This window comes from Ursus arctos, unplaced genomic scaffold (genome assembly GCF_023065955.2).
Source record: "Ursus arctos isolate Adak ecotype North America unplaced genomic scaffold, UrsArc2.0 scaffold_16, whole genome shotgun sequence".
NCBI lineage: Eukaryota > Metazoa > Chordata > Mammalia > Carnivora > Ursidae > Ursus > Ursus arctos.
In genome coordinates, this window is record NW_026622830.1 from 418,164 (window position 1) to 443,650 (window position 25,487).

The following is a 25,487-nucleotide window of genomic DNA, read 5'->3' on the forward strand; positions in this document are numbered from 1 at the left end:
AGGAGCTCGGAGAGAACCAGCACAGAGAAGATAAGAGGAAAACTGGCCTAGCAGGAATGTAAAAGGTAGGGAATACAGACAAACAAGAGGAAAAAGTCCATTAAAAACAAAACAAAACAAAACCAGAGCTGAAAGAAAACACAAGTGTGCAAACTGAAAAGTGCCATCAAGTACCAGGGCGGCACTTAAACATCCTGGTCAAGACTGAGAACTTCCCAACACAGAAAGTTTCATAGTCTAGATGACAAGATTTTCAGCCTAGAATTCTATTACCAACCAAGTGCAAGGTCAGGAGTCTGGGAAAAGCAGTGCTTCTGCCTTCTAAAATAAAACTGAGGATACTTCAACAGAATGAGGAAGGAGGTGAGGAAAGAGGGAAACCTGGGATAAAAAGACTGGTGTCGTCTGGGCCTGTGGCACAAGAAATCAAGACAGGGGTGGGGGGGGGTGGGGGGCTCAGTCGGTCAAGCGTCTGCCTTCAGCTGAGGTCACGATCCCAGAGTCCTGGGATCAAGTCCTGCACTGGGCTCCCTGCTCAGCGGGGAGTCTGCTTCTCCCTCTCCCTCTGCTCCCCCTGCTTGTGCGCTCTCTAATAAATAAATAAAATCTTAAAAAAAAAAAAAAAAAAAAGAAATGAAGGCAGGAGACACAAGACCAGCCCCTCCACACGCCTACAGGAGGCAGGGTTCCACTTCTCTCTCCGTGCCCAAAGACAACACAACGCAAAGGTTAACGCTCACAACGGAAAGGAGGAGGGTGCAAGACTGGAGAGCCAGCATGGGCCGGTGCCCTCCACGCCACAGCCCACCAAGACCACCCGACTGGGTTCCTCGAGTGTGGCAGTCCATGGGGCTCAGGCTTCCCCTCCCCTCAGCAGGCAGGTTCTATGACAGTCGTTATCACAGATGCAGAGATGGGAGCACAGAGGTGACGTCAGGATTTGAACCCAAACCCAAGGGCATCGCCCTCTGGCCTAGAGACACCAGGTAAACCACCCTGCCCCTAACCTAAGGGACGATGGTGTTGCTGGAGGCAGATAATAAAGTAAGTCTCACTGCCATCCAAGAGAGCGAGATCACGGGTTTTGGAATCAGGAAGTGAGGGCTCTAAGCCCAGCTCTGAAAGTTTCCAGCTGTGTGACCTGGGGCAAGGCCCCACAGTGCTCTGAGTCTCCTTCTTCATCTGTGGACCAAGAAACCCTCAGTCAGAAGCAGGCGTCTTTACTGACGTTGTAGCCAACTGTCCGGGTCTAAGTATCTTCTCCAGCTCGTCCTCGACGTAAGTACCATAGCACTGTCAAATCACTACCCTAAGTACTTTCTTTGTGTTTATTCTCAGTTACCCAATGTCTACTGAAGAGCTGGCTTCTAGACCCCATCCACGGAAGAACATCAGTAACTAATACTTTTCTGTCTGTTCTGTAAAAATAATCAACTACAGTCCTACCTCTTCATACTTACCTTCCAGATAATGCTTTTATTTTATTTCAACAAACTGAAGACTCTTGGCAACCTTGTGTCACACTAGTCCCTTTTCCGACGGCATTTACTCACTTTGTGTCTCTGCGTCACACTCAGGCACCTCTTGCAATATTTCAAACGTTTCCATTGTTAGTATGTTTGTCGTGCTGATCTGGGATCAGTGATTCTGACTCAAAAGCTCAGATGATGGTTAGCATTTTGTTTTAGCAATAAAATATTTTTAAATTAAGGTATGTATATATATATTTTTTACACATAATGCTATTCCGGACTTACCAGACAACAGTATAGCATAAACATAATTTTTATATGCACTGGGAAACCAAAAATTCATTTGACTCACTCTATTGGGATACTTGCTTTACTGCAGTCTTCCTGGAACCAAGCCCGCCATATCTGAGATATGCTTGCATGGTTACGACATCGAACGGTAGTCAGCTACTTAATTTGACTAAAGAGAAAATTTCACCCTGTGCAACTGCCACATTTTAAATCATGAATCACCAGTACTACTTAAAAGTCAGTAGTACGCCAGATTTCACAGATGTTACTGCACTGAATGTCAAGCATTTCCCAGTCTCAGATAGAACCACCCTAAGAAAAACCAACAGAATTAATTTAGAATCAATTTTCTTAGTTTCAATGGATTGCCAGTAACTATATCCAAAGTTCCGTTTTTTTTTTTAAAGATTTTATTTATTTACTTTAGAGAGAGAGAGTGCGCACACAAGCAGGGGAGCAGCAGCAGAGGGAGCAGCAGAGTCCCAGCTGAGCAAGGAGCCCCATGTGAGATTTGATCCCAGGCCCCCAAGATCATGACCTGAGCCAAAAAACGCTTAATCGACTGAGCCACCCAGGTGCCCCAATATCCAAAGTTTTTTAAAGGCTAATAAAAAACCTTATCTTAATAAGGTTTTGCTTAATAAAAAGCCATATCTGAGGCACCTGGGTGGCTCAAATAGTGTCTGTCTTTGGCTCAGGTCATGATCCCAGGGTCCTGGGATCGAGTCCCGCATCGGGCTCCCTGCTTCAGGGAGTCTTAGTTCTCCCTCTCTATCTCTCATGAATAAATAAATAAAATCTTAAAAAAAAAAATCGTATCTCCTCAAACCCAGAGGTTAAAAACGAAGTTATAAAGCATCCGGAGTCACTTGTGACTGGCGGCTTTCTCCCTCACTACTCGAGCAGCACAGAACGTTAGCATTTCTGACCCAGTAGCGTTCTAATCAGGCAAGGTCTCCGCAGATGGAGGCACAGACCAATATGCACACGGACACGAGAACTTATGGAACAAGGAGCTTCTAGAAAAAAACGATCTGTTGAAACACCCAGCCAGCGAAGACATAAACTGAAAGGCAGCAGTCAAGAATGAAACCAGGGGTAACGGGTCCGTGGGCAGGTGCTGAGGCCACAGAAATCCAAGAAGACTGAAGAGCACTGGGAGCTGTGGTCACAAGTCTGATGAATATAAACACTGCAGACCCACAGCAAGCAGGTCAGGACACAAGTGGGGAGAGAGTGTAGGAGTCCTACGCGCACCGTCCGCAGGAAGCCTGACGCCACCCATGGCCTCCCTTGTTAGGGGTGGGGGCGGGTCTGCAGGTCCTGAGGGGGCAGCAATTTCATTCGCGTCTCCTTGATTCTTCGGTATGCCAAATTCAGAGAAAAGTGAAACAAATGCTTCTACTTCAAAGACTATGCGAATATCTTTGGAAGGTAAGTATCTGGCTGTTTCTGGGAAAAACTAGGGACGAGGGGTTGACACATTTTCTTGTAAAACATCCACTTCTATACCATGACTTGATTTTTTTCTTTTACCATGCACTTCTCTATGCTTTTGTGTATTGTTTGAACTTCTTATAAAGTTCCGTATCATTTTTATAAAATCTACAAAGTTGTCATTCTAAGAAGATGAGTCGCCACAAGACCTCTTCCAGACACACGACTGCCCTTCCTAGAAGGTTCCTGTCATGAGTCACTTCCAGGACAGCTTTACGAAGCACTTCCAGCGTGTTGGGCTGTCAGGGATACTGAGAACCCCAGTCTACAGAGCCAACAAGGCCGCTTTAACCAGGGGTCTGGAGCTCATCCCCACTGGCTAACTTCCCTCTTGCAACCAGTGAGTCTCCAACAGCTGCTACAGAGCCCCTTCTCATCAGAGCTCAAGAGAAAGTTGTTCTTTTGTGGGTGAGTCCATCTGTTCTGGCCACAGCCAGTCGAAGGGACCAAGATGTAGGGTCCAGTCAACCAGAGTCTAGTCGATCCCAAATTTTTTCAAGAACCAGCAAACCTCGTAAGATTGACTCCCTCCCAACACAATTTCAAATCATTTGCAGTTTTCTGACATCACAAAAAAACCTGAGAGTTAAAAACTAACCTCCTTTATATTTTAATGAAATGACAGCAGGCCTAATTTAACTGTATCAAACCCAAGTACTTATACACCAGACGGGGGGGTCTGGGTACAGCAGAAGTCAGCACAGCCCTTACCTCTGAGGGTTACTGTGGTGTTATTCTTCCAAGGGTGGTTTACTCTAGAGCAGATGTCGGCAAGCTTTTTTTTAAAGGGCAAGATAGTAAATATTTCAGTCTTGTGGGCCAGACGGTCTCCACGGCTGGGTCCCCAGTTTCTTGCTCTGCCTCTGAAGCAGGAAAGCACAGTGTGTAAAAGAATGGGCACAGCGGTGCTGCAATAAAATCTGACTTAATTACGAAGCAGGTGCGACCCCTGCCCCAGAGGTCAAGTAATGACTCTCTTGTGAATTATTTAAGGAAGTTGGGTCTTTGCAGAGGGTCCCTTATGTTTACAGGCCGTGAGCAAGCGTAGGGCTAGTTACTATGACACTTTCTTTATTCCTCAAAATTAACTCTGTACAAATACAAAACAAAGATAGAGACACCCTCCAGGTAAGTTAAAGAAGAAATGTTCTGAATATACATTTTCAATGAAGACAGAATGATTCGAAGAAATCCATTGCAACATGAAGCAATTAGAGGGCAGACACTAGCAAGGGTGCCCTCTTGTTCACATAAAAATGACTGGAAAAGATGTGTGAGAGGTGAAGGCATTTTTTTCTTTGAACAGTTTTGTTGTTGTGTTTTTAAAGATTTATTTATTTGAGAGAGAGAGAGAATGTGTGCGCAGGGGAGCCGGGGTTGGGGGGGAGGGGCGGAGAGAGAGGGAGAAGGAGAGAAGCAGATTCCCCTCCCACACACACGCAAGCACAGAGCCCGAGATGCTGGGCTGGATCCAAACCCTGAGATCATGACCTGAGACGAAATCAGGAATCCAATGCTTAACCCACTGAGCCACCCAGGAGCTCCAAGGTGAAGGCACTTTCAATAGAAACCATCTAAGAGAAGCCAACGTCATCCCTCATCAGTTCATTCTTCTTACTTCAGTTAATGATTTATTTGCTATTTTCTCTGGCAATGAAACTGGAGAGGTAGCACAACAAATGGGAGAATTTAAACCAGAAGACAAATCACAAAGTCATAAAACAAATGCTGCAAAGAGATGCCGTGGTGGCTACACCTGAGGACCCCCAGGGAGCACAGCACCCTCAGCCAGGAGAACCGTGACCTGCTGCTTCACTGACCTGGTCTCCCAGGCTCCCCAACACACTGCTTGGCATATCCAAGGCACTAGACAGACACCAGATGGGCAGAGGATGGGTACTTCAAACAACATTCCACTGGAGACCATCACAGCTCATGCATGGTCCTCCAATCACAAAACAACAACATATTCTACGGGTTTTTTCCAACTGGAAATTTAATTAAATTTAAAAGACCATGTAATACGGAACAACTATTCTTATAATATTTCATATCAAAGAACACAGAAACAAGATACCCTATTTTGCACATTTCTCCAATCCTAAGAGGAAAGTCCACTGACTCCATCAAATACATATGTGTTCTCAAAGATGCCCTACCCGTCTATCTCCCATTACTACCGATATTTACATATGGTGGCACAAGGACAGGGCATTACCCTACCTAAGGGATAAAGACTGCTTCCATGTGCCCTGCTGGGGCATCAATGACTGTGATTTCGTTCACAAGACACAAGTCTGGCTCATGTGGCATTTATCATCCTCCATGATCACTTATTTGAAAATATTTACTGAGTCCTCCCCTATGCCAGGCATTGGGAACACCGCGATGAACAGGAGATACAATCCGAGAGCGGGGATTGAGTTCAGTGAAGGAGGACACCCGACATCAGAGTGAGCACGGTTCCCCAAGAATGCAGTTTTATGGGGACAGGCAACAGAAGCAGCTTGTTTATGTTACAGGATTATTCTGGCCATAAGGTATAAAATTAATACGAAGAAAACCATGCCTGGGCACATCATAATCAAACCACTAAAAACCGAAGATCGGGAGGAAATCTTGTAAACAGAGGAAACTGACATTATCACATAGGGAGCAATCCTCTGAATTACATGCTTCTCATCAGAAATCACGGAAACCAGAAGGCAGTGGAGCACATCTCTAAAGTGCTGAGATAAAAAACCCGTCAAACCAGAATTCTATTTGCAGCAAAAACTTCCCTCAGAAACAAAGGTGAAATAAAGACATTTTTAGAAAAACAGAGACTAAAAGAACACATGAAGAAGACCTAAATTAAAATAAATGCCGAAGAGTTACTGGGGCTGCAGGGAATGAAGGTCCAGGACAATTTCTTCCTTCTTGCTTTAAGAAAATACATAGAATTGGTGAAAGCGAAAGTTATCAACATTGGCTCATAGGGTTTATAATGTAAGAAGTAACACACAGGACACGTATGCGTCCGAGGACAGCAGGGGCAGGGAGGGGTGCACCTGGAGGCCTTCAGGGTCCCTCCCCTGAACATGAAGGGTTACAACGGAGGCTCTACAAAGAGCGGTCAACACAGCCAGCAACAAAGGACACTACTCACCAATAAACAAAGGGTAACATACTGACACAGCAACAAAACCCTCAGACACTTTATGTAAGACAAACAAGCTAGACCCCAAATGATTCTATTTATTAAAAGATTAAAAACAGGACAATCTATTGTGATACAAACCAGAAAGGTGCTTGTTTGAGGGCAGTGAGGGGAACCTTCCAGGATGACGGAGACACTCCAACTTAAACTGGGGCAGTGATTCCACAAGTGTGTGATACACCAAAACTCACTGGAATTTGCTAAGATCCGTGCATTTAACTGTATGTCAATTTTACCTGCATTTAAAAAGCAATCTGTAATTAAGGTTATTTGTTCTCAAAGCAAATTAGATACTATAAGAAAATCGAACGGAACATAAAATTCTCCAATCACCTAGAATCGGCTGCCTATTTCTACAAACTCTCATTTGGACACAGCCACATCCATTTCGTTCTGTTACGTCTACGGCTGCTCTCAACCACAAACCCTAAAAATACTTACTGTCTGGCCCTTTAACGAGAAAAGTAGCTGCCGTGAATATTACTCAAATGGGTATTTTGTATTTTGAGTCAGAAGATGAAACAGATGCTTTCTAAGCATAAAAACTATTAAATTTCTACACTACACACACATTTCAAAAGTTCGTGTTCTAATTAGAAACTAACCATTGCCAGGCTGCATGCACCCTCGAAAGCTCCATGCTCAGGGGGAAAGACTTGTAACTAAAAGACAAACTGTAAATGGAAGGACCTTATTTCATCCTTAATGTATGTGATATCAGGAAATGCATCAGAAAGCTATGGGCAAACAGAAAGGTTGTGGAAGGCCATAGGAGAGAGAACAGTAAAGGAGAGAAAGAAATAATGAAGTTTTGTGCGGTTTTTTAATCACTAAATTCAACTTTTGAAAAAAGTTATTGTCTTAATACTTTATCGTCCGTCTTTTTTTTTTTTAAGGTTATTTATTTATTTATTCGACAGAGATAGAGACAGCCAGCGAGAGAGGGAACACAAGCAGGGGGAGTGGGAGAGGAAGAAGCAGCCTCCCAGCGGAGGAGCCCGATGTGGGACTCGATCCCGGAATGCCGGGACCACACCGAGCCGAAGGCAGACGCCTAACAACCGCGCTACCCAGGCGCCCCTATTGTCTTTTCTTTAACGAGCAGGTATACCTCAGTGATTAGAAGAAACAGACACTTTTCCAGCACAGGAAACAGATCACCTTAAACACGTGACCCTACACCCTACAAACTGAAGAAAGAACCCTCGTTTGCAGCTGCTCACGCTTCTACCCCCAGTGTGGGCTGCCAGTTTCTTGCCACACGTCCTCTGCTTCCCTCTCATTTCCTTCAGTCCCCCCAGCCCCTGGTGCCATGGGCAGGCAGCCCCACACCCGACGCCGGGAGCAGGGAAGCGTGGCCAGCCCTGAGATGCAGTCTGATTGGGTGAGCAGTGCTCACTGGGCTCAGCCCTTTCAGATGTCTTTATGTCTCCTTGGGGTGATGATGTGGCAACTCGCCACCTGCTGTCTGAAGCATCTTACTCATCTCCAGGCGTCTCTGAGACCCACACTCAAGGCCTGGTGAGCGGCCACGCCTGCCTGAACTGCACCTGCTGGAACTGAAGCACTGCTGTCAGAGGTGTGTTCCCAGTCTTCACTCCAGGGAGGTTAAACCACACCCTCTGGACTGGACCTTCTTTAGTAACATTATGTCTTTAAAAACAAACAAAGGGGCACATTCTGCACCCTGTAGTGCACCCTGGTTTGTGCTGCTAGAAGGAACACAACGGCTGGGCAGACAAGAAGGCACGTGCACACAAGCGGGGAACAAAGAGCTCTAAGGTGGTCAGAGATCGCCAGGCACAAAAGGCAGAAACCTGGTAAGAGGGAGGGTTTTCCGGAAGACACATGGTTTGTCCTCCTCAGTCTGTCCTCCCTGCTGCAAGGGTGCGTCTGTGGCACACAGCTCTGCTCTCACCACGTCTCTCGGGTCTTTCTCAGACACCCCACAGACTGCAGCACCAAATCCCAGCTTCCCTGCCTGCCCTTTGAGGCCGTTTTGGACATGGGCCCTGCGCACCACCAGCATCTTCCCACCACCGTGTCCATTGGGCCTCGGGGCAAGACTGGAATGACCACTTGCTCCTAGGCAGACACAGTACTGTCACACATGAACGCCTGGGCTCTCCTAAAACGATGCCCTGGTTTCTTCCACGTGGGAAGCTCCTCCTTGGACTCCAGAGCCCTGCAGCGACACCCCTGGCTCGGGGAACCCTTTCCTGGCCACTGCTCCCAGCACAAACAGCAGAGCCCTATCGCGTCCTGGGGAGCCATCCTGGGCCTTGAGCGTGTGTCTGTGTTGTTCATTTGTTCAACTGATGTTCACAGAGCACCCGCTGCATGCCACGCTCTGTTCTTAAAGCTGGAGATTAACCAGTGAACAAAATAAACAAAAGAGACAAAAATCCCCATCCTCACAGGTCCCGTCTAAGTCTTCTCTTAGAAGATTTAGAGACCTTTAGGGAAAAGAGCTGAGTATTTGGACTCCTGTATTCCCAGATGTGGTCTCAGCAAGCAGCACAGGTTTTAAAACGCTGCTGTTGAATTCAACCTACTGTTAGGGGAAAAATTGAAGCATGCCCCAACTTTGGAAGAACAGATTTGAAGACATTTTAAAAGGAAAGCTATTTTCGTTCTAAGTATTTTTTATGTAATACTTGATAGATGGAATGGACTATATGGAACACACACACACACACACACTGTAAGTCGGCTGCACGCCCAGTGTGGAGCCCAATGTGGGGCTTGAACGCATGCCCTGGAGATCAAGACCTGAGCAGCGATCAAGAGTTGGGTGCTTAGGGCGCCTGGGTAGCGCAGTCATTAAAGCGTCTGCCTTCGGCTCAGGGCGTGATCCCGGCGTTCCGGGATAGAGCCCCACATCGGGCTCCTCTGCTGGGAGCCTGCTTCTTCCTCTCTCACTTGCCTGCTGTGTTCCCTCTCTCGCTGGCTGTCTCTCTGTCACATAAATAAATAAAATCTTTAAAAAAAAAAAAAAAAAAAAAGAGTTGGGTGCTTAGGCAACTGAGCCACCCAGGCACCTGCGGAATACATAACTTATAATGCATAGCGATAAACACCACAATCCCATCCTTCAAATTAAAAACTTGCAAATTACAATCTTGAAGCTTCCTGTGTTCTTTCCATATACATTACCCTGAATTAATGTTTATGACTCTCTTGCTTTAAAATATTACCTCATAGGTTTCTCCCTAACCATTATTTAGTTTCAACTTTTTGAACTTAAAAAAATGGCCTAACACTATATGTAACCTTCTAGGACTTGCTTTTGAAACTCCGTATGTCTCTAGGACCCACATCACTACGTGCAGCCATACTTCGTTTCCAGTACTGGATAAACTCCAGTCTGTAAAAAGACCACAATTTATCAATCCATCCTTCCACTGAAGGATGCTGGGGACATTCCCAGGGTTTGCTATCACAATGCTGCTCTGAACAATCTTGAGCAATTCCTGGTGTGCAAGTTTTTTTAGGGCAGTGCCAGCCGGCTTAGGCTTAGCGATATTTGCAGAACTTGACAGCAAGAGTTCACAAACTGTTACAGCAACAGCAGCTAAGCACAGGAAAAGATACTCAACATCTTTATTCATTTGGGAAAAGCAAATTAAAACTACAGTATCACTACGCACCTACGAGAATGGCTAAAAAAAATAACCGGAACACACCAAGGGCTGATGAGGGTTAGCAATGACTAGAATCCTCACGCTGCTGGTGGGACGCAAAAAGGGGCAGCCTCTCCAGAAAAAGACCTTGAGTTTCTAACAAAGAGGAACGAAGCCCTGTGGACACAACTCACATGACTCAATAACGCTGTGCTGAGAGGCCAGTCTCCAAGGGTTCACGCCCTGACCCCTGAAAAGGGGCTGGGAGGGAGAGCTCCACATGCTGAGTACGGTGATGCTTACACCAACTTGCGTGTATTAAACTCAAAGAACTGTACATCCAAAAAAAGGGGAGAGGTCAAGCTTACTGTATGTTCATTTTAAAAATAAAAGAGAAGAAAAAATCTGGGCTTGTATTTTATGTTTTGTCATTTATTTTTCTAGTCACTCATTTTCATTGTAGTTTACAAAAGCATTATCTGTCTTCGACAGACTGGAAATTAAAGAAAATCTGGTCCTTCACCACAACCATTTCGGAAGAACTGCTGCTAGGAGTATACCTGGAAGTGGACCTTAGGGTCCCAGGGAACTGGCAGTCTCTACTGGGTGAGGGACGCCACCTGCCCCCAGAGGACCGCACCACTCGGCACCCTACCTGCCACTGCCCCCTGCCCCCCAAGTGATGGGCACTGCCAGACTTCTGAGTTTAGTTTGCACCCATCTGCAGCGCAGAATGACACCTTGCTCGGCCTGAGTCCTCATCACGTGTGGACAGCGGAGGGCAGTGCTTTCCATCGGCCCACTGGTGGTGCGACTGTGGTCAGTGCCCGAGGGGCTACGGGACTTGTCTCCAGGACACCAATCTTTTACTGACTATGAACGCAACAAACGTCTTCACCTACTTCACAGTTCTTTTCATTTAACATGGTGTCTTCTATGAACATGAGTTCTTAAATTTTTCTACTGTGGTAAAAAAACATAAAATTTATCATCTTAACCACTGTTCAGTGCACACTTCAGTGCTGTTAACTCTATGCACCCTTGTGCAACAGATCTCACAAATTCCTAATTTTATGTAACTGAATGCACCAAATCTTTGCAAACTGATCATCCGTTTCCTTTTTGCTTTTGTTCAAAAGTCCTTCTCAATCCCAAAGCCAAAAGTAAATTCTCCTATATTTTCTTCTAAAGGTTTTCATCGCAGGTGGTCTGTTTCATCTGGAGTTAATATGGGTGTGGCAAGAGACGAAGACCAGCTTCACCCAGAGCCTCAAGTCCCAGACCTCCCCCACCCCCCGGAAATGGTTTGTCTTTCCCCGAGACCTGCAGGGTGCCTCCAGCTTACTGCAAAATCCCACATGAGGTCTATTTGGGGGAGTCCCTATTCTGTTCCATTCTCAGTATACTTTATTCAAAAACCTCTGAACTTATCTGAGGCAGCCTCACTTTACAAAAGCTATAAATTCTTTGGAATTTTCCACACAAATCATTAGATAATGCTACTGAAAACAAGTGTGTTTTAATACAAGTGACTGGTATGAGGACGAGGAGGACTTGAAAAGCAATCGCAAGGTAAGCCCCGCGAGCCACATCTCCTCAGTGCGCAGACAGGGTTGTTCCGTGTGTCCCCCAAGCCCAGGCTTTATAGCCTGCAGACTAGGTGCTGTCATTCAGCAATGAAGGCATGAAGAAGTATGAAGTCACACCACGGGCTTCTGTCTCACTATCTCTGGGGGTATTCCTCCCAGATGCAGAGGCCTCTATGGCTGCCATGCAGCAGTCTCCAGCCTCTCTATCTACTGTGGGTCAAACCAGGATCGTGGCTGGACAGGCAGCCTCAGGAGCCACTGTCTGGCCAGGGGCAGGAAGACAGAATGCCCAAATGGAAGTTCCAGGCAACAAAGATAATGCACCATCTGATGGGAATCTGAAAATATAGAAGCCAAGAAAAAGGTTAATAGTGTAAAAAAAAAAAAATGGCTATTTGGAACCCTGACAGGGAGCGGGCACTACTCTAGAAAGAACATGTAATCAGAGAACAAGAAGACCCTGGCTCTATGATAAACATTGTTTTCACAAGTGGAAATAACGTAACCATTTTACAGATTTTCAAAGATAAACTTACAGACAAGCAACTGTATGGTCACACCTTGACGGCAAGGTAAAAGGACAGACAACAAAAGTTGGAGTAAAATGAGAAGGGAAGGACAGAAAGAAACGCTGACACCCTTAGGTTAAGGGGAGACAAACACCACGTGCTGGTGACGGAGCGAGACAAAGTCACAGTGTGAGCGCACAGGAACTGCCCAGAGTGGGGACAGGAGGCAAAGCTGCTGCTGCCTTGATTGGGACAAAAGGTGCAGGAAATTTGCCAGGTGACCAGTCGGAAACAGTGGCGTGGCGTGGCACAGCGTGAGAGTGATCGGCGACCACCAGCAAACACCTCTGGGAAGGAAGGGTGAAGTCTGGGAAGGGTACTGCTGCTTTGCCTCATGCACTCTGGACCTAACCCTATCGAATAAAAACTGCTAAAAATAAAAATACTAAAAAATGAAACACAATAGCGGCGCCTGGGGGGGCTCAGCTGGTTGAGCATCCAACTCTTGGTTTCGGCTCGGGTTGTGATCTCAGCCCCGTGAAGCCTGCCTGTCCCTCTCCCTCTGCCCCCCCCCCCACGCGCACACATGCTCACGTGATATCTCTCTCTCAAAAAAATAACACGTTAAAAAAAAAAGAAAAGAAAGAAAGAAAAGAAATATAATGGGTGTTCCAAAGCCCAGGAATTTTCCTCTAAGATCTGTGATGAGCCAGGTAATAATGTACTGCAAAGAACATTCAAGAAGCAGGTGGGTCTGGAGCACCTACCTCAGGCAAAGGAGGGCCCCTAGCACCAGTGCTGCAGAGACTCAGAACCCAGTGAGGAGGCTCAGAGAACCAATGTCTGCATGTCTAACTCTGAATCTGTTACCTATTCTGAAAGGAAAAGAAATCAATATACTGCAAAAGAGAACTGGTACCAATTAACTCTGTTTATATATCCGGAGAAATTCTAAGCAAGAGACAACGAATGTGGGAAACAAGAGATGATGCCAATGTCACAGAGCCTTCTGTACTTATCCCTAACTGAGAATGAATTTCCAATGTAAAGAATTCCTAAAGTCACTGGACATATAGGAACCCCAGAAGATTTTACCTCGCCTCCTAATTCTAAGAAGAATAAAAAGCAACAATGACGCCGAGCCTTAAGGAGAATAAAAAGAGTAAAACAGTCACTTGAGGACGACCTCCCCGCCAATCATCAAAGCACAAGAGAGGCAGCGGGTTTAAATCCGAAGCACAGGAAGAACAGCGAGTTCCCCACAATGAGCCCTACGCTCAGTCACAAAGAAGAGCATCCGTGTACTCCGATAGCAGAGAAGGTGAACACCCTGCCCTCAGGGTTCACAAGAGACGGAGCAACAAGACTAAGGGCCACAGGCTGCGGCAGACAGGTATCTGAGGAAGGAGAGCAAAGACTCAGCCCAGAGCCACATCCTGCACAGAACCTCGGGTTTCCCCAACTGTAGAACTGTGACTGCTAAAACGCAAGAACACCCCCCCAAGGCCCTTCTAACTTACGGACTGAGCAACTGCCCCAAGTCCCGGCAGGGCGTTCAGTAAACGTGTGTGGAATTACTATTATCAGTCACAACTAAGTCCAGAAACCAAGTAAGAATTTTCTTTTTTTAACTGATGCTGAGGATACAGTGAGTTAAAAGGAAAAGGAGGTCAGAAATGAGCAAAATCACAATAAATGTATGTTTATATATTCTCAAAAACTTATTCCTCAAAATGGAGGTTACCTCTGGACCGATCTGGGAAAGAATGTGTCCTCTAACAAAAGCCCACCACTTCTGCCGCTGCCCTCTGAGGTGCCAACAACAGGGAAATGAATCTGGGTGACACAAAATGAGGCCGAGGAGTAGGACAGCAGCTCGGCACTAACAGCTTCTAATCCCCCTGTATCAAACCAGCCTGAAACAAGCTAGAACTCTCGCACCCAGAACATGACTTTTCCACCCCCGCACCACTGGAGACGGCAGTACTCCTCCGTGCACGCTGCTGGAGAAAAAGATGCTAGGACAGAACCATTACTTATGACCAAGTTTCCAAAAAACCTTAATATATTCCCAAATCTAAACATGAACCTGACAGTGGAAGACAAAATACTTCTCATAAAACTAATGAGCATTAGGGATTTTTGGTTGTTGATGTTTTAACCTCACAACACCTAGAATCTCAGGCTAATAAAGTCACAGGTATTTTTCAAGCTAGGTAGGCACCAGGCTCTCTGCAGACTGGGTGTTAAGAATCAGCATGCAGAGCCCAGAGATACTTTGTATCGTGGCAGAAAGGGCAGAAAGTGACGGGCAACCAAGTGAATGCCTGCCAGGAAGAATTTTCTAAAGCCCACTGGGTAAGAGTTCATAAAATGTGACAGATGAGGCCCAGTGTCTTCTGAGGAACACACCCCAAACACACCTGCTGGAAATGGCATGATTTCCCTGTACTGTGGTTCCTACTGGTGTGTGAAAGTCCCCTGGGAAGATGGCCAGCCTTTGATGAAGTAAGATGGACAAGGCTTCAGCGTGATCCCTTCCTGCAGCCATGACCAGAATCAAACTATCCCGACAAATCTAGAATGAAACCAAGTACACGGTGCTGATAACCCAACTGCAAGAGATGCCCGGGGTCAGAGGCAGTGAGTGTCAAAATATATGCGTGTACCTCAGAACAGAAGGCTGGTACAACCTGCTTAATACCAACACGGCAGCTAGTTTCGGGAGTGCTTACCATGTACAGGCATTTAGAGCCACACATGCCCTGGACACCACCAGATGTTCCTAAGAAGTCTGTTGTACAGGCACCTGGTCCAGCGGGTGGTGGGAGGGCAGCTCTGAGGTCACCTGCCAGGGCTGGAACTTGGCTCAGCCACTCATGGGCTCAGTAACCTGGGCAAGCTACTCAACATCTCTACCTCCCCTTTGCCCCATGGGAATGGAAATAGTCTAGCTGGTACGTCTGCGACCTAGCTCGTGTGAAGTGCTTGTAACGGGGCCTTATACACTATATCAGTTATTACTAGTACAATCTCCAATCTACAGATGAGAAGACTGAGGCTCAGAAACATGGAGGAATCTACTCGAGGTCACTCTGCTGGGAATCGGTGGGGTTGCCATCCCCAACTGCTGTAAAACTTGATCCTCAGTTCCCTGTTTCACAAATGGGAGCAATCTGTCCCTAACCCTAAGCACAAATTACTTTCTCATGCATGAAGCCTCATCTGAATAAGATACTATGTTAAAACCCTTTACTGTATTTTTAAAATAAAAACAAATATATAGACAATGTTTACAATGGGGCGCCTGGGTGGCTAAGCTGGTTGAGCGTCTGGCTCCTGATTTCGGTTCAGGTTGTGATCTCAGGGTCTCAGCTCAGGTTGCGATAGAGTCGTGAGATCAAGCCCTGCATCAGGCTCTGTCTGTGCTCAGTAGGCGCCCCTGTTGCATACTTTTTAGACGTAAAAGGTGTTTTCTTTTTACCTCTTAAACTTAAAAAAAAAATCCATTTTTATTTTCAAGATTTTATTTATTTGTCAGAGTGGGAGAGCAAGAGCGAGCACAAGCAGGGGAGGGGCCGAGGCAGAGGGAGAAGCAGGCTCCCCACTAAGCAAGGAGCCCGACGTGGGACTCGATCCCAGGATCCTGGGATCATGACCCAAGCTGAAGGCAGACTTCACCGACTGAGCCCCCCAGGTGCCCCCTCCATCGGTACATTTTTCTGAAAGAAAAAGCAGAGGCAGATGAAACAAGTGTGGGAAGACACACACCAGGAAGGGTGCTGTTGGTAACAATCAGTTAGGCTTACCCAACCAGGCAGGATGGTGCAACAGAGCACAGCAGTTTAGAAGGTGTAAACTGTGTAGGCTGTCACTCTAACATGTGACAGCATTATTTGTGCTTATTCTTCAATACCATACCTTTTATACTCAACAAAGTATGGAACTGTCGGTTTCCTTATCTACCAAACTGGAAAAGAGCTACCTTGCAAGGCTGTCCTGGGAATTACCGCCACTGTGCATTAAGTACACCGGCCTGTTCTGTTCGCAAACAACAGCTGGGATCAATGGGCGGGGGGGGGGGGGGGGGAGTCCTCTAAGTGAATTCCATGAAAAAACATACCGTTTCAAACAGTGTCAACTTTGCTTGGACAGGGTAAGAAATACTTCACAGAAAACTGTCATCCCTAAATTGTAGACTTCCTAGCTTCATCTCAAAATAAAACTGAACTATTGGATTCCATTTAAAAATTCTGAACTTTATGGGGCGCCTGGGTGGCTCAGTCGTTAAGCGTCTGCCTCAGTCGTTAAGCATCTGCCTTCGGCTCAGGGCGTGATCCCAGAGTCCTGGAATCGAGCCCCACATCAGGCTCCTCCGCTGGGAGCCTGCTTCTTCCTCTCCCACTCCTCTTGCCTGTGTTCCCTCTCGCTGGCTGTCTCTCTCTCTCTCAAATAAATAAATAAAATCTTAAAAAAAAATTCTGAGCTTTAGATTTAGATGTGAGGAGCTTCATGACTCAAAGTACAAGATAAATACATCCAGCAAAAATCTTTACCCAGAACACAACTTCTTTTTAAGTTAAAAAACAGGTATTGAATGGTTTTATGTACTTTTAAAAGTCCTTTTATATCTAAACCCATTTTATTTATAACTAAATTCTTAACACAACACAACTTACTGCAACTGGCCAAAAAAAAAATAAATAAATCTGAGATGTTATTATCAAACCCTACAGCAGTAGCTTAATGAGCACCGAAATGTAAAATGTTAAGCTCTCATGTGAGTGAAGAGGAAAAGACACACACTGCCACAGAGAATATAAACTTTGTAATATATGGCAAAAATTACAGTCTGTACTGTTTGACTTAGAAATTTTTCATTATTTATCTTAGAGAAACACCCTCTTACAAAAGACACTCCTACTTAATAAGAAAAATTCAATGGGACTGCTAGCTAAAAATCAAACATTTGCTATGCCGCTAATCCCTTCCAATAATAGACAGGGGAAAAAAATAGCCAGGCAGCAGCACATGCTTGCTCTGCAGAGCCCAGCCCCTCCTGCCCAGTGTCTGCAATTTAGCTGGGGCTGTGCACTTCCAGCCCCCTTGCTGCCATTCTACTGAGACTGTCAATCCAGCCCCCAGCCCTTGAACCAATGCAAAGTTACAAGACTGACAGGAGACTGGGTTATGTTGGTTTCACTACACCATATTTCCACTCCACCCAGTGACAAAGAGACAAGAGGCAGGGAGTGCTCTCTAAGAAAGGGGCTGGCCGTCCCAGAGATAGCCAGGGTGGGGCGCAGCTGATAGGGGTGGCAAGTCAGCATTCCAATCCTCTGACTCCCAGGACTGCAATTTTATAACCAATTGGCACAGAGGTCCTGAGAACATAGCAATGGAGACGCCAAATGACTGAACATTTCATCTTGTAAACCACCATATTTGCTGGTGACACACATTCAATGAAGAAAAATTTAAAAGACAGTAAAATTATAAATAGCCCAGGATGACAAATAAGGTACATTCACACTCATCACATTCACTGATCACTGATAATATATCACATAATTTAAACGTATTAGTTGGGTTTCTGCCACAGAAGTTTTATTTTTTTCTATTTTTATTTTTTAAAGATTTTATTTATTCATTTGGGAGACAGAGCGCACGCAAGCATACAGAGGGAGAGTGAGAGGGAGAAGCAGACTCCCTGCCGAACAGAGAGCCTGATGCAGGGGTCAATCCCAGGACCCTGCGATCAGGACCTGAGTCGAAGGCAGATGCTCAACGAACTGAGCCACCCAAGCGTCCCAGAACTAAGTTTTAAAAATCATTTATGTAGATATATGAACAATATGCACTGATTATGGAATGAAGTTAACTTTTATTCATTCATTTATGTTTAAAGATTTTATTTATTTGACAGAGAGAGACAGCCAGCGAGAGAGGGAACACAAGCAGGGGCAGTGGGAGAGGAAGAAGCAGGCTCCCAGCAGAGGATCCCGATGTGGGACTCGATCCCAGAACGTCGGGATCACGCCCTGAACCGAAGGCAGACGCTGAACGACTGAGCCACCCAGGCGCCCCTGAAGTGAACTTTTAATGTACACAGTTCAGTCCTTAAAAAGGAAACCAGTTAAGGGGTGCCTGGGTGGCTCAGTCAGTTAAGCATCCGACTCTCGGTTTCAGCTCAGGTCATGATCTTGGGGTCCTGGGATGGAGCCCCACATTGGGCTCCGAGCTCGGTGGGAAGTCTGCTCAAGGATTCTCTCTCTCTCTCCCTCTGCCAATCCCCTTCGTGCACTCTCTCTCTAAAAAATAAATGGAGAGATCTTTTTTTTCTTTTTTAAAGATTTACTTATTTGAGAGAGAGAATCTCCAGCAGACTCCCTAATGAGAGAGGAGTCTGACGTGGGGCTCTATCCCAGGACCCTGAGGTCATGACCTGAGCTGAAATCAAGAGTCAGATGCCCATCTGACTGAGTCCCCCAGGTGTCCCTAAACAGACAGGTCTTTAAAAAAAAAAAAGAGGAAACAGATTACGATGGCATCCCACACCTGGTCTCACTACATACTTTTCTCTTTAGAGAGTGAGATGCTGTACTCCCATTTCTGTAGTTTCAGTGTTACCTACCAATATGCCTGCAAGCATACCATGTACTCAAACAAAATCAGTGCAAGGAATGATGAAAGACAAAATCTAAACTGAAGGTTATCTGGTGATCTAATCCTTAAATCTTCCAGAGCTACCGGTAACAGACCAGCTGCTAATCCTCTTCAGAGCAGGTCACTATTTGAGAGACAGTCCTGCTGTCAGGACAGTAAAGGCATAGCATTTTCATAAAATAGAACTACCATTTTCCAGCATTGTTGACACTTAGGGAGGAGTCGATGAGACCCCCTTCCACTTATCACCCCACACTCCCCCAACAGGCAGGCAGGGCAGATACTGTGACCCCCATTTTAGTGAGGCCCCTGTCATGTGAGCCCTAGTCTTGTCATTTTCAGGAGGAAAGTCTAGCACAGACCCTGCTGACCCACAGGAGGGACATCTGCAGCACAGGAATGCTCTAACGACCCAATCAGAACATCGTAAGCCTCAGCTGAGGAATACTGTAGTTTGAACACAGTTCACAGAGCACCCACAGACTCATGAGGGCACCACCGAGGGCTAAGAGCCTCCTCTCCACTTGCGCAAAGACTGGTCATCAAGCTCGACAGCAGTCCCCAGAAGACACAGGGGTCTGTCTTGTCTCTACAGGAAAACTGGCTGCGCTCACTGGATGAGACACTGTTTGCCTGCAGCATTACACACCCCCAAACTGTACAGAGTACCCTACAGGAGCGTTAAAGAACTTTTCAAGGGTGATTATATCTGTGTATATCATGCTCATTTTACTCCCTGACTTTAAAAGCAGCTCCCATCTTAGACAAAATTCTTAAAAAAAAGGGAAAAAAAGATTTTATTTCTTTATTTGACAGAGATAGAGTGTGCTTATGCGTGCACAAGCGAGGGAGCGGCAGGCAGAGGGAGAGGAAGAAGCAGGCTCCCCACAAAGTGGGAGCCCAATTCGGGACTCAATCCCAGGACCCCGGGATCATGACCCAAGCTAAAGGCAGACGCCCCACTGACTGAGCCCCCCAGGTGCTCTGACAAATTCTATCTTATCATGACCCCTCAGCTCCACTGCAATTTTGTCCTTTACTCAAGAAACACCTACTGAGCCTCTGCTACAGCCCAGGACCGACGTGAGCATCTCACATTTAGGCTCTAAAGATGCACCACCCAGCAGGGTGCATGTTAGGGGTTCAGCATGGTGGTGTCAGGTAAGCGATCAGTACGGGAACTGTACAGAAGGCCCAAATTTTCAAGTTCCAGTCTGACACTAAGCAAGGCACTGGTCTCCCAGCTGAGTAGAGTGCCACCTATCCACTGCATGCCAGAAGGACTCAAGAACAAAAATGGCTAAGACATACACAGAATCCTTTCAATCTACACCACTGTAATTAATAGAACCATCCTTAGGAACACAAGAGAACTCCCTCATTCTGAGTTAACAGGGGCATGAGGTGAAGGGTTCCAGGGTCCTGCAGGCACAAGGCAGGACTCGGCCTGCTTCTGCACAGCATCACAGCAATGAGGCTCACTTCATGTAGTTCTCCTAACAGATTACACCACCTCAATCCACTTAATCAGCAAATGTCACCAAGTATTAAGGGTAGCATGTGGGGTTTTTCTGGGGGGTGAGGGGGATGGGAGAAGAGGGAGGAGAGTAACCAAAGACAAAATTTCTAGAAGCATTACTACCAGATTTGACTTTAAAAACTTTTTATTTTGAAATAATTTAAATTAGAAGTTGCAAAAAAGATTTAGAGGGAGGTCTCAAGCACCTCTCTGATTGTTTAACTGACTGTCCTTTTTCAAAGGGCAGGTGGCTGGCCACACACTTCCCTCAGAACCCAGGGCCTCTAGGTGCTCAGTACTCACTCACGATGACTTCCAGGTGACAAAGTCACCATGTTGCACAGGAGGCACTAGGCTCTGTCACTGATTCAACAAGTATTTTCTGGGTATGTGCCAGCAACAGTTCTTCCCATGAAACAGACTCCCTATGGATCTCATCTCATAGTAAAATAGTAAATATGATAAATATATTAAACAGCACATAAAAATAACCAAGTGCTGTAGGAAAATTAAGGAGAGAAGGGAGACAGGAAATGGGAGGCAGCGAGCTGAAATTCTATGTAGGGTAGTCAGGGAAGGCCTGGCCTCATGGGGTGTGAGGATGAGGAAGTGAGTGTTCTGGGCAGACTGAAGGACACAGCACACGAGTTTGCTAAGAGACAAGCAAGAAGGCTGCCGTGGCAGGGGGAGGGTAAGTCAGAGGGCAAAGGTAGAAGGCTGGTCACAGAGGAGTAGGAGAGGCCTGACAGGCATCCCAGAGGCCCCACTGGCTCCACAGCTGAAGAGCCAGTCCCTCAGCAAGGCTCAGAGAATCCACCATAGGCCTGCCTGAGTATCTGCTCACCACACAACCCCTGGGTGCTCTGCTTAGACCAGGGCCAAGGGGGCCAGGCTCTGAGGGTCCTGCAACACACATCTCCCTGACAGTCCTGGGCACCCACAATGACCGCTGGGGGGCCAAGGCCAGCTGGATCACACAAACAGATCAGCCACACAGCCAGCCAGCCAGAACCAGCTCCTATAGCTCTTGGTTTGGCCACATGCCATCAGGAGCTGCCCTGAGTCCTCAGGACCCTGACACAGGTGAAAGGAGGACCGCGCACACTAAATGATAAAGTTTCCCAAAGCCCTTAAATGCTGGCTTCCAATTTCACCTCCTGTTTAGCAGATTACTCAATCCTGAAACTCAGCAGGATATTTAACTAGAAAGAAGCAAATAATTGAACGTAAAGTCTTAGAAGCGTTGGCTAGAGTTTTGCCTTTAGGGAACCATGTTAATAGCTGGGGCAATATAACTGTTTTTGGCATTAAGATGGTTTTATCAGTAGACAACTAATAAAGGACAAAGGTGTCTAACAATTCAAACGCAGGACCTATTAGGCCATGCCCGGCAAGTAAAATATCCGCTTTCAGACCTAAACCTGAAAAAAACAAAATAAAATTGAAACTTTTGCTTCCTTTTCCTGTATGACACAACTGAATGAATTTTGAGAAATCATCTCTCAGGCACATGAAAAAGGGAGCTCTTAATCCAGACACTAACACAAACAAGTTAGAACCTGAACAGATGAGCTCCTAATACTGTCTCCTCAAAGAGTATAATACAAAGCAATGCTCAAAATCATGCCTCGATAAAACATTATTTTTGCAAACCAAATGATTTTAACCTGAAAGATTAATTTACAGCGCGTTAAGGAACAAATTTCAATTCCCCGAGCTGTAACATAATGACCCAGGGACCAGATGATGTGGCTCTTGCCCTTAAAGCATTGGTCCTCAACCATCCTCCCCCCACCCCCCAGCCCAGGAAGGAAAAGACCCTCCGGTCGGTCACGGGGACAGTGGGGGCGGAGGGAAGGCCGCGAGCTGACCGCGATCCGGCAGAATGGGGGATGGACAGAGGGAGCTCGGCGCAGACCGTGAGACCCCCCACCCCCACCCCGGACTGCGGCCCCACCTACCCACCCACATGTGAACGCAGGCTGCTCCGAGAGGCGCTGTGCCCAGACCCGGTCGTGTCCCGACACAACTGCAGACCCAGGGAGCACCCTGGCACCGCTCGGCCGGCGCAGACCCCTCGGGTCGTCCCCGGCCAGGGCTCGCGCGGGGCCTGGACAGCGCGGGGGGCGCGCCTTCCCGCCCGTCCCCCTTCGCAGGCCGCAGCGTCCACCCGGCCCCGCCGCCACAGCGGGCGCTCCGGGGAAGCTCCCTCCCCCGCCGGCCCCCGCCCTGCGCCCCCCGGCCCGGAGGGAGGGTCGCCGCCATTTCCGGCTGCGGGCGCGCAGCCCCGCGCCCCACGGTTCCCTCAGCTCGCGCCGCCCTCGTCCCTCACCCCGCGCCCCCGGCAAACCCCGGCGGCCCGCACTGCCTGCCCCGGCCTGACGGGAGGCCCGTCGGGCCCGCCGCGAGCTCACCTGTCCGCCCGCCCGCCCGCCCGCCGGTTCCGCGGCTCCGCTCCTCAGCTCCGCGGCGCTGCTGGGCAGCCGGCTGACGCGCTCCTCAGCCGGGGCTGCGTCTCGGGGACCCCGAGCGGCGGCAGCGGCGACGGCGGCAGGGGCAGCGGCGGCAGAGGGCGCGGGAGCAGCACCGGCACAGGCGGCGGGGGCGCGCACGCTCACGCACGCTCACGCACGCACCCGCACAGGCGCGCGCGCCCCCGGAAGAACGTGGGCTCCGCGGGTCGGAGTCGCGGGCGGGGCAGGCCGCGCACGCGCCCAGAGCTCAAGGCCGGGGGCGGGGCGGAGCCGCAAGTGACAGCAGCGGAGGCTCCGAAACGCCTGGCGTGGGCGGAGCCTCGAGCGACAGCCCAGGGGCGGAGCCCCAAGTGACAGCCCAGGAACGGAAGCCCCGGGAGCTGTGGGCGGAGCTCACACCGCGGAGCCGGAAGCGCCTGCCGCCGGGCCAGGGCGGGACCGAACCGCGGGGGCGGAGCCTCCCGCCAAAGCCTGTGGTGCTCTCAGGTGTGCGGACAGGTGATGCGGTGAGCTGCGGGAAAGGAGGAGTGCGGGGCGTTGTGTTGCAGCTGAGTTTGCTCAGCGCCTTACGTAAGACTGATAACATGTAATCGTCCTCGTCAAAGAACAGGAGAGGGCGTTGGCGGGAAATGACCCGGAGGCCGACGCCCCCTTCCTGGGGCCACTGTTAGGGACTGGCATTTGCTCTTCCCTGGAGCTCAGGGATGGGACTTCCTGCCCAATCACTGAAGTGCCACCGCCAGTGTCCAGCCACGCTCCCAGAATCGCCTTCAAACAGCGGCGTGGAAAAGCAGGAGGACCAACGTCCATTCACTTCCCTCCCTATCCAGGTAGGGCTCCGGCTCATCCTGTTGACCACCTGGGAGGGGAGGCCTGCCCGCCAGCTTTCGCTGTCACTCCCCCTATAACCGAAAACAGCTCTACCGTTTATTCGGTGCCTGCTCTGTATCTGCTACGCTGGCACGTGCCAGTTTTCATCCAGAAGCCACCCAAACAGATCTTTCTGGTCAGTGCTTCTGCCTCCTCGCTTCCACCGTGCCCACTGGCCATGCATGTTCCGTTCAGCGGAGTTGTCTTCTTAAAACAGAAACCTGATGCCATCGAAGGCTTCCTACGACACCGGAGTAAAATCCAGGGTCTTTGCCAACAGGCTGCGACCTCTAGCTACCTCTGCCCTCTTCTTACACCTCCCTGCCATCATGCTGGCTGTAGTCAGTAAACTGCAACGTCAAGCAGGCAGTAAGAAAAGGCCAGATTAATACTGTCTATTGATTCAAGAGGATGAAGGATCCCAGGACAAAATCACAGGAGGAAGGAAAGAATAAAATGGACCTGATACCAGTATCAGACTGAAGTTGTGTTCAGCCTATGTTGAAAGCTGCACGAATGAATGAGCCAGGCCTTAAGGAGTCCCTCCTTGATCTAGTTGTTCCACTTTAGGGATATTCTTCCTAAGAAAATGTTCCCGAATACAGAAAAAAGTGTATGCTCTTGATGGTGTTATAATAACGAAAATGAAAACCTGCCCAACCATACAAGTAAGCACACTCAAACGGAGCAGTATAGTTTTGTGGGTTTATTTTGGGGGGGGGCGGGGCGGGCAGAGAGAGAGGGAGAATCTTAAGCAGGCTCCATATCCAGTGGGGAGCCCGACATGGGGCTCGATCTCAAAACCCTATGATCATGATCTGAGCCAAAATCAAGTCCAATGCTTAACCAACTGAGCCACCCAGGCACCCCTGAACAGTATAGTTATTAAAAATGTATGCAAAGGGGGCACCTGGGTGGCTCAGTCAGCTAAGTGTCTGCCTTCTGCTCAGGTCATGATACCAGGGCCCTGGGATCAAGCCCCAAGTTGGCTCCTTGCTTAGAGGGGAGCCCACTTCTCCCTCTGCCTGTTGCTCCCCTTGCTTGTGCTCTCTCTTGCTGTCAAATCTTTTTTTAAAAAATGTATACAAAGGCTACAAAATAGCATAAAAAATTCTTGTGATAGTTCCTGAAGGTAAATGAGCAAGATGGAGGATAGAAAACGTTCATCCTGGGGCGCCTGGGTGGCACAGCGGTTAAGCGTCTGCCTTCGGCTCAGGGCGTGATCCCGGCGTTATGGGATCGAGCCCCACATCAGGCTCCTCTGCTATGAGCCTGCTTCTTCCTCTCCCACTCCCCCTGCTTGTGTTCCCTCTCTCGCTGGCTGTCTCTATCTCTGTCAAATAAATAAATAAAATCTTTAAAAAAAAAAAAAAAAGAAAACGTTCATCCTTACAAGTGTGTTTATAAATAAGCAACCCAACCTGTTCAGAGGACATAAGACAGAAAGCGTACCTGTGAAATGCTGACAGTGGCTGTCATCAGCCCCTGTGCTCTCCGTGCCCCTTGGCCAGGCGAGGCGGACCTCGTTGTCCTCACCTTGAGACAAAGGAACTGAGGCTTTGGAGAAGGAGGCGCTGCTGCTACTCTCCAACAGCAGCCCCTCCCAAGGATGCGCTTGCTTCTACCTGCCCCACCACTTGTTCCAGTACCCCAAGCTCTCAAAGCTCACCTCACACAAGCCTGTTATGTAGGGCAATACCTCGTCTTCCCCAACAAATGGAATTGCAAAGCCCTTGAGGGCTGGGTCCATATCAGATTCCTCTATCCCACAAAGCCTC

General features: G+C 47.9%; 1 protein-coding gene and 1 long non-coding RNA gene across 4 annotated transcripts in view; one reads left to right on the forward strand and one right to left on the reverse strand.

Annotated features, from left to right (window-relative positions):
• Window positions 1–22,999, reverse strand: part of DNAJC5 (DnaJ heat shock protein family (Hsp40) member C5) — a 35,948-nt gene extending 12,949 nt beyond the window's left edge. Inside the window, exon 1 of one of the 3 annotated variants that reach the window (XR_006410049.3) lies at window positions 3,972–4,486. The gene's annotated coding sequence lies outside the window, so the exon portion shown is untranslated. Of the gene's footprint in view, window positions 1–3,971; window positions 4,487–22,779 lie in introns of those variants that run through there. The other 2 variants (XM_057312410.1, XM_026503936.4) reach the window with 2 other exon arrangements.
• A 244-nt stretch (window positions 23,000–23,243) lies between these two features.
• On the forward strand, window positions 23,244–25,090 carry LOC130543751 (uncharacterized). The gene is made up of 2 exons (XR_008959309.1): window positions 23,244–23,669; window positions 23,927–25,090. It is a non-coding gene; the product is annotated as an uncharacterized LOC130543751 (long non-coding RNA).
• The last annotated feature ends 397 nt before the right edge of the window (window positions 25,091–25,487 follow it).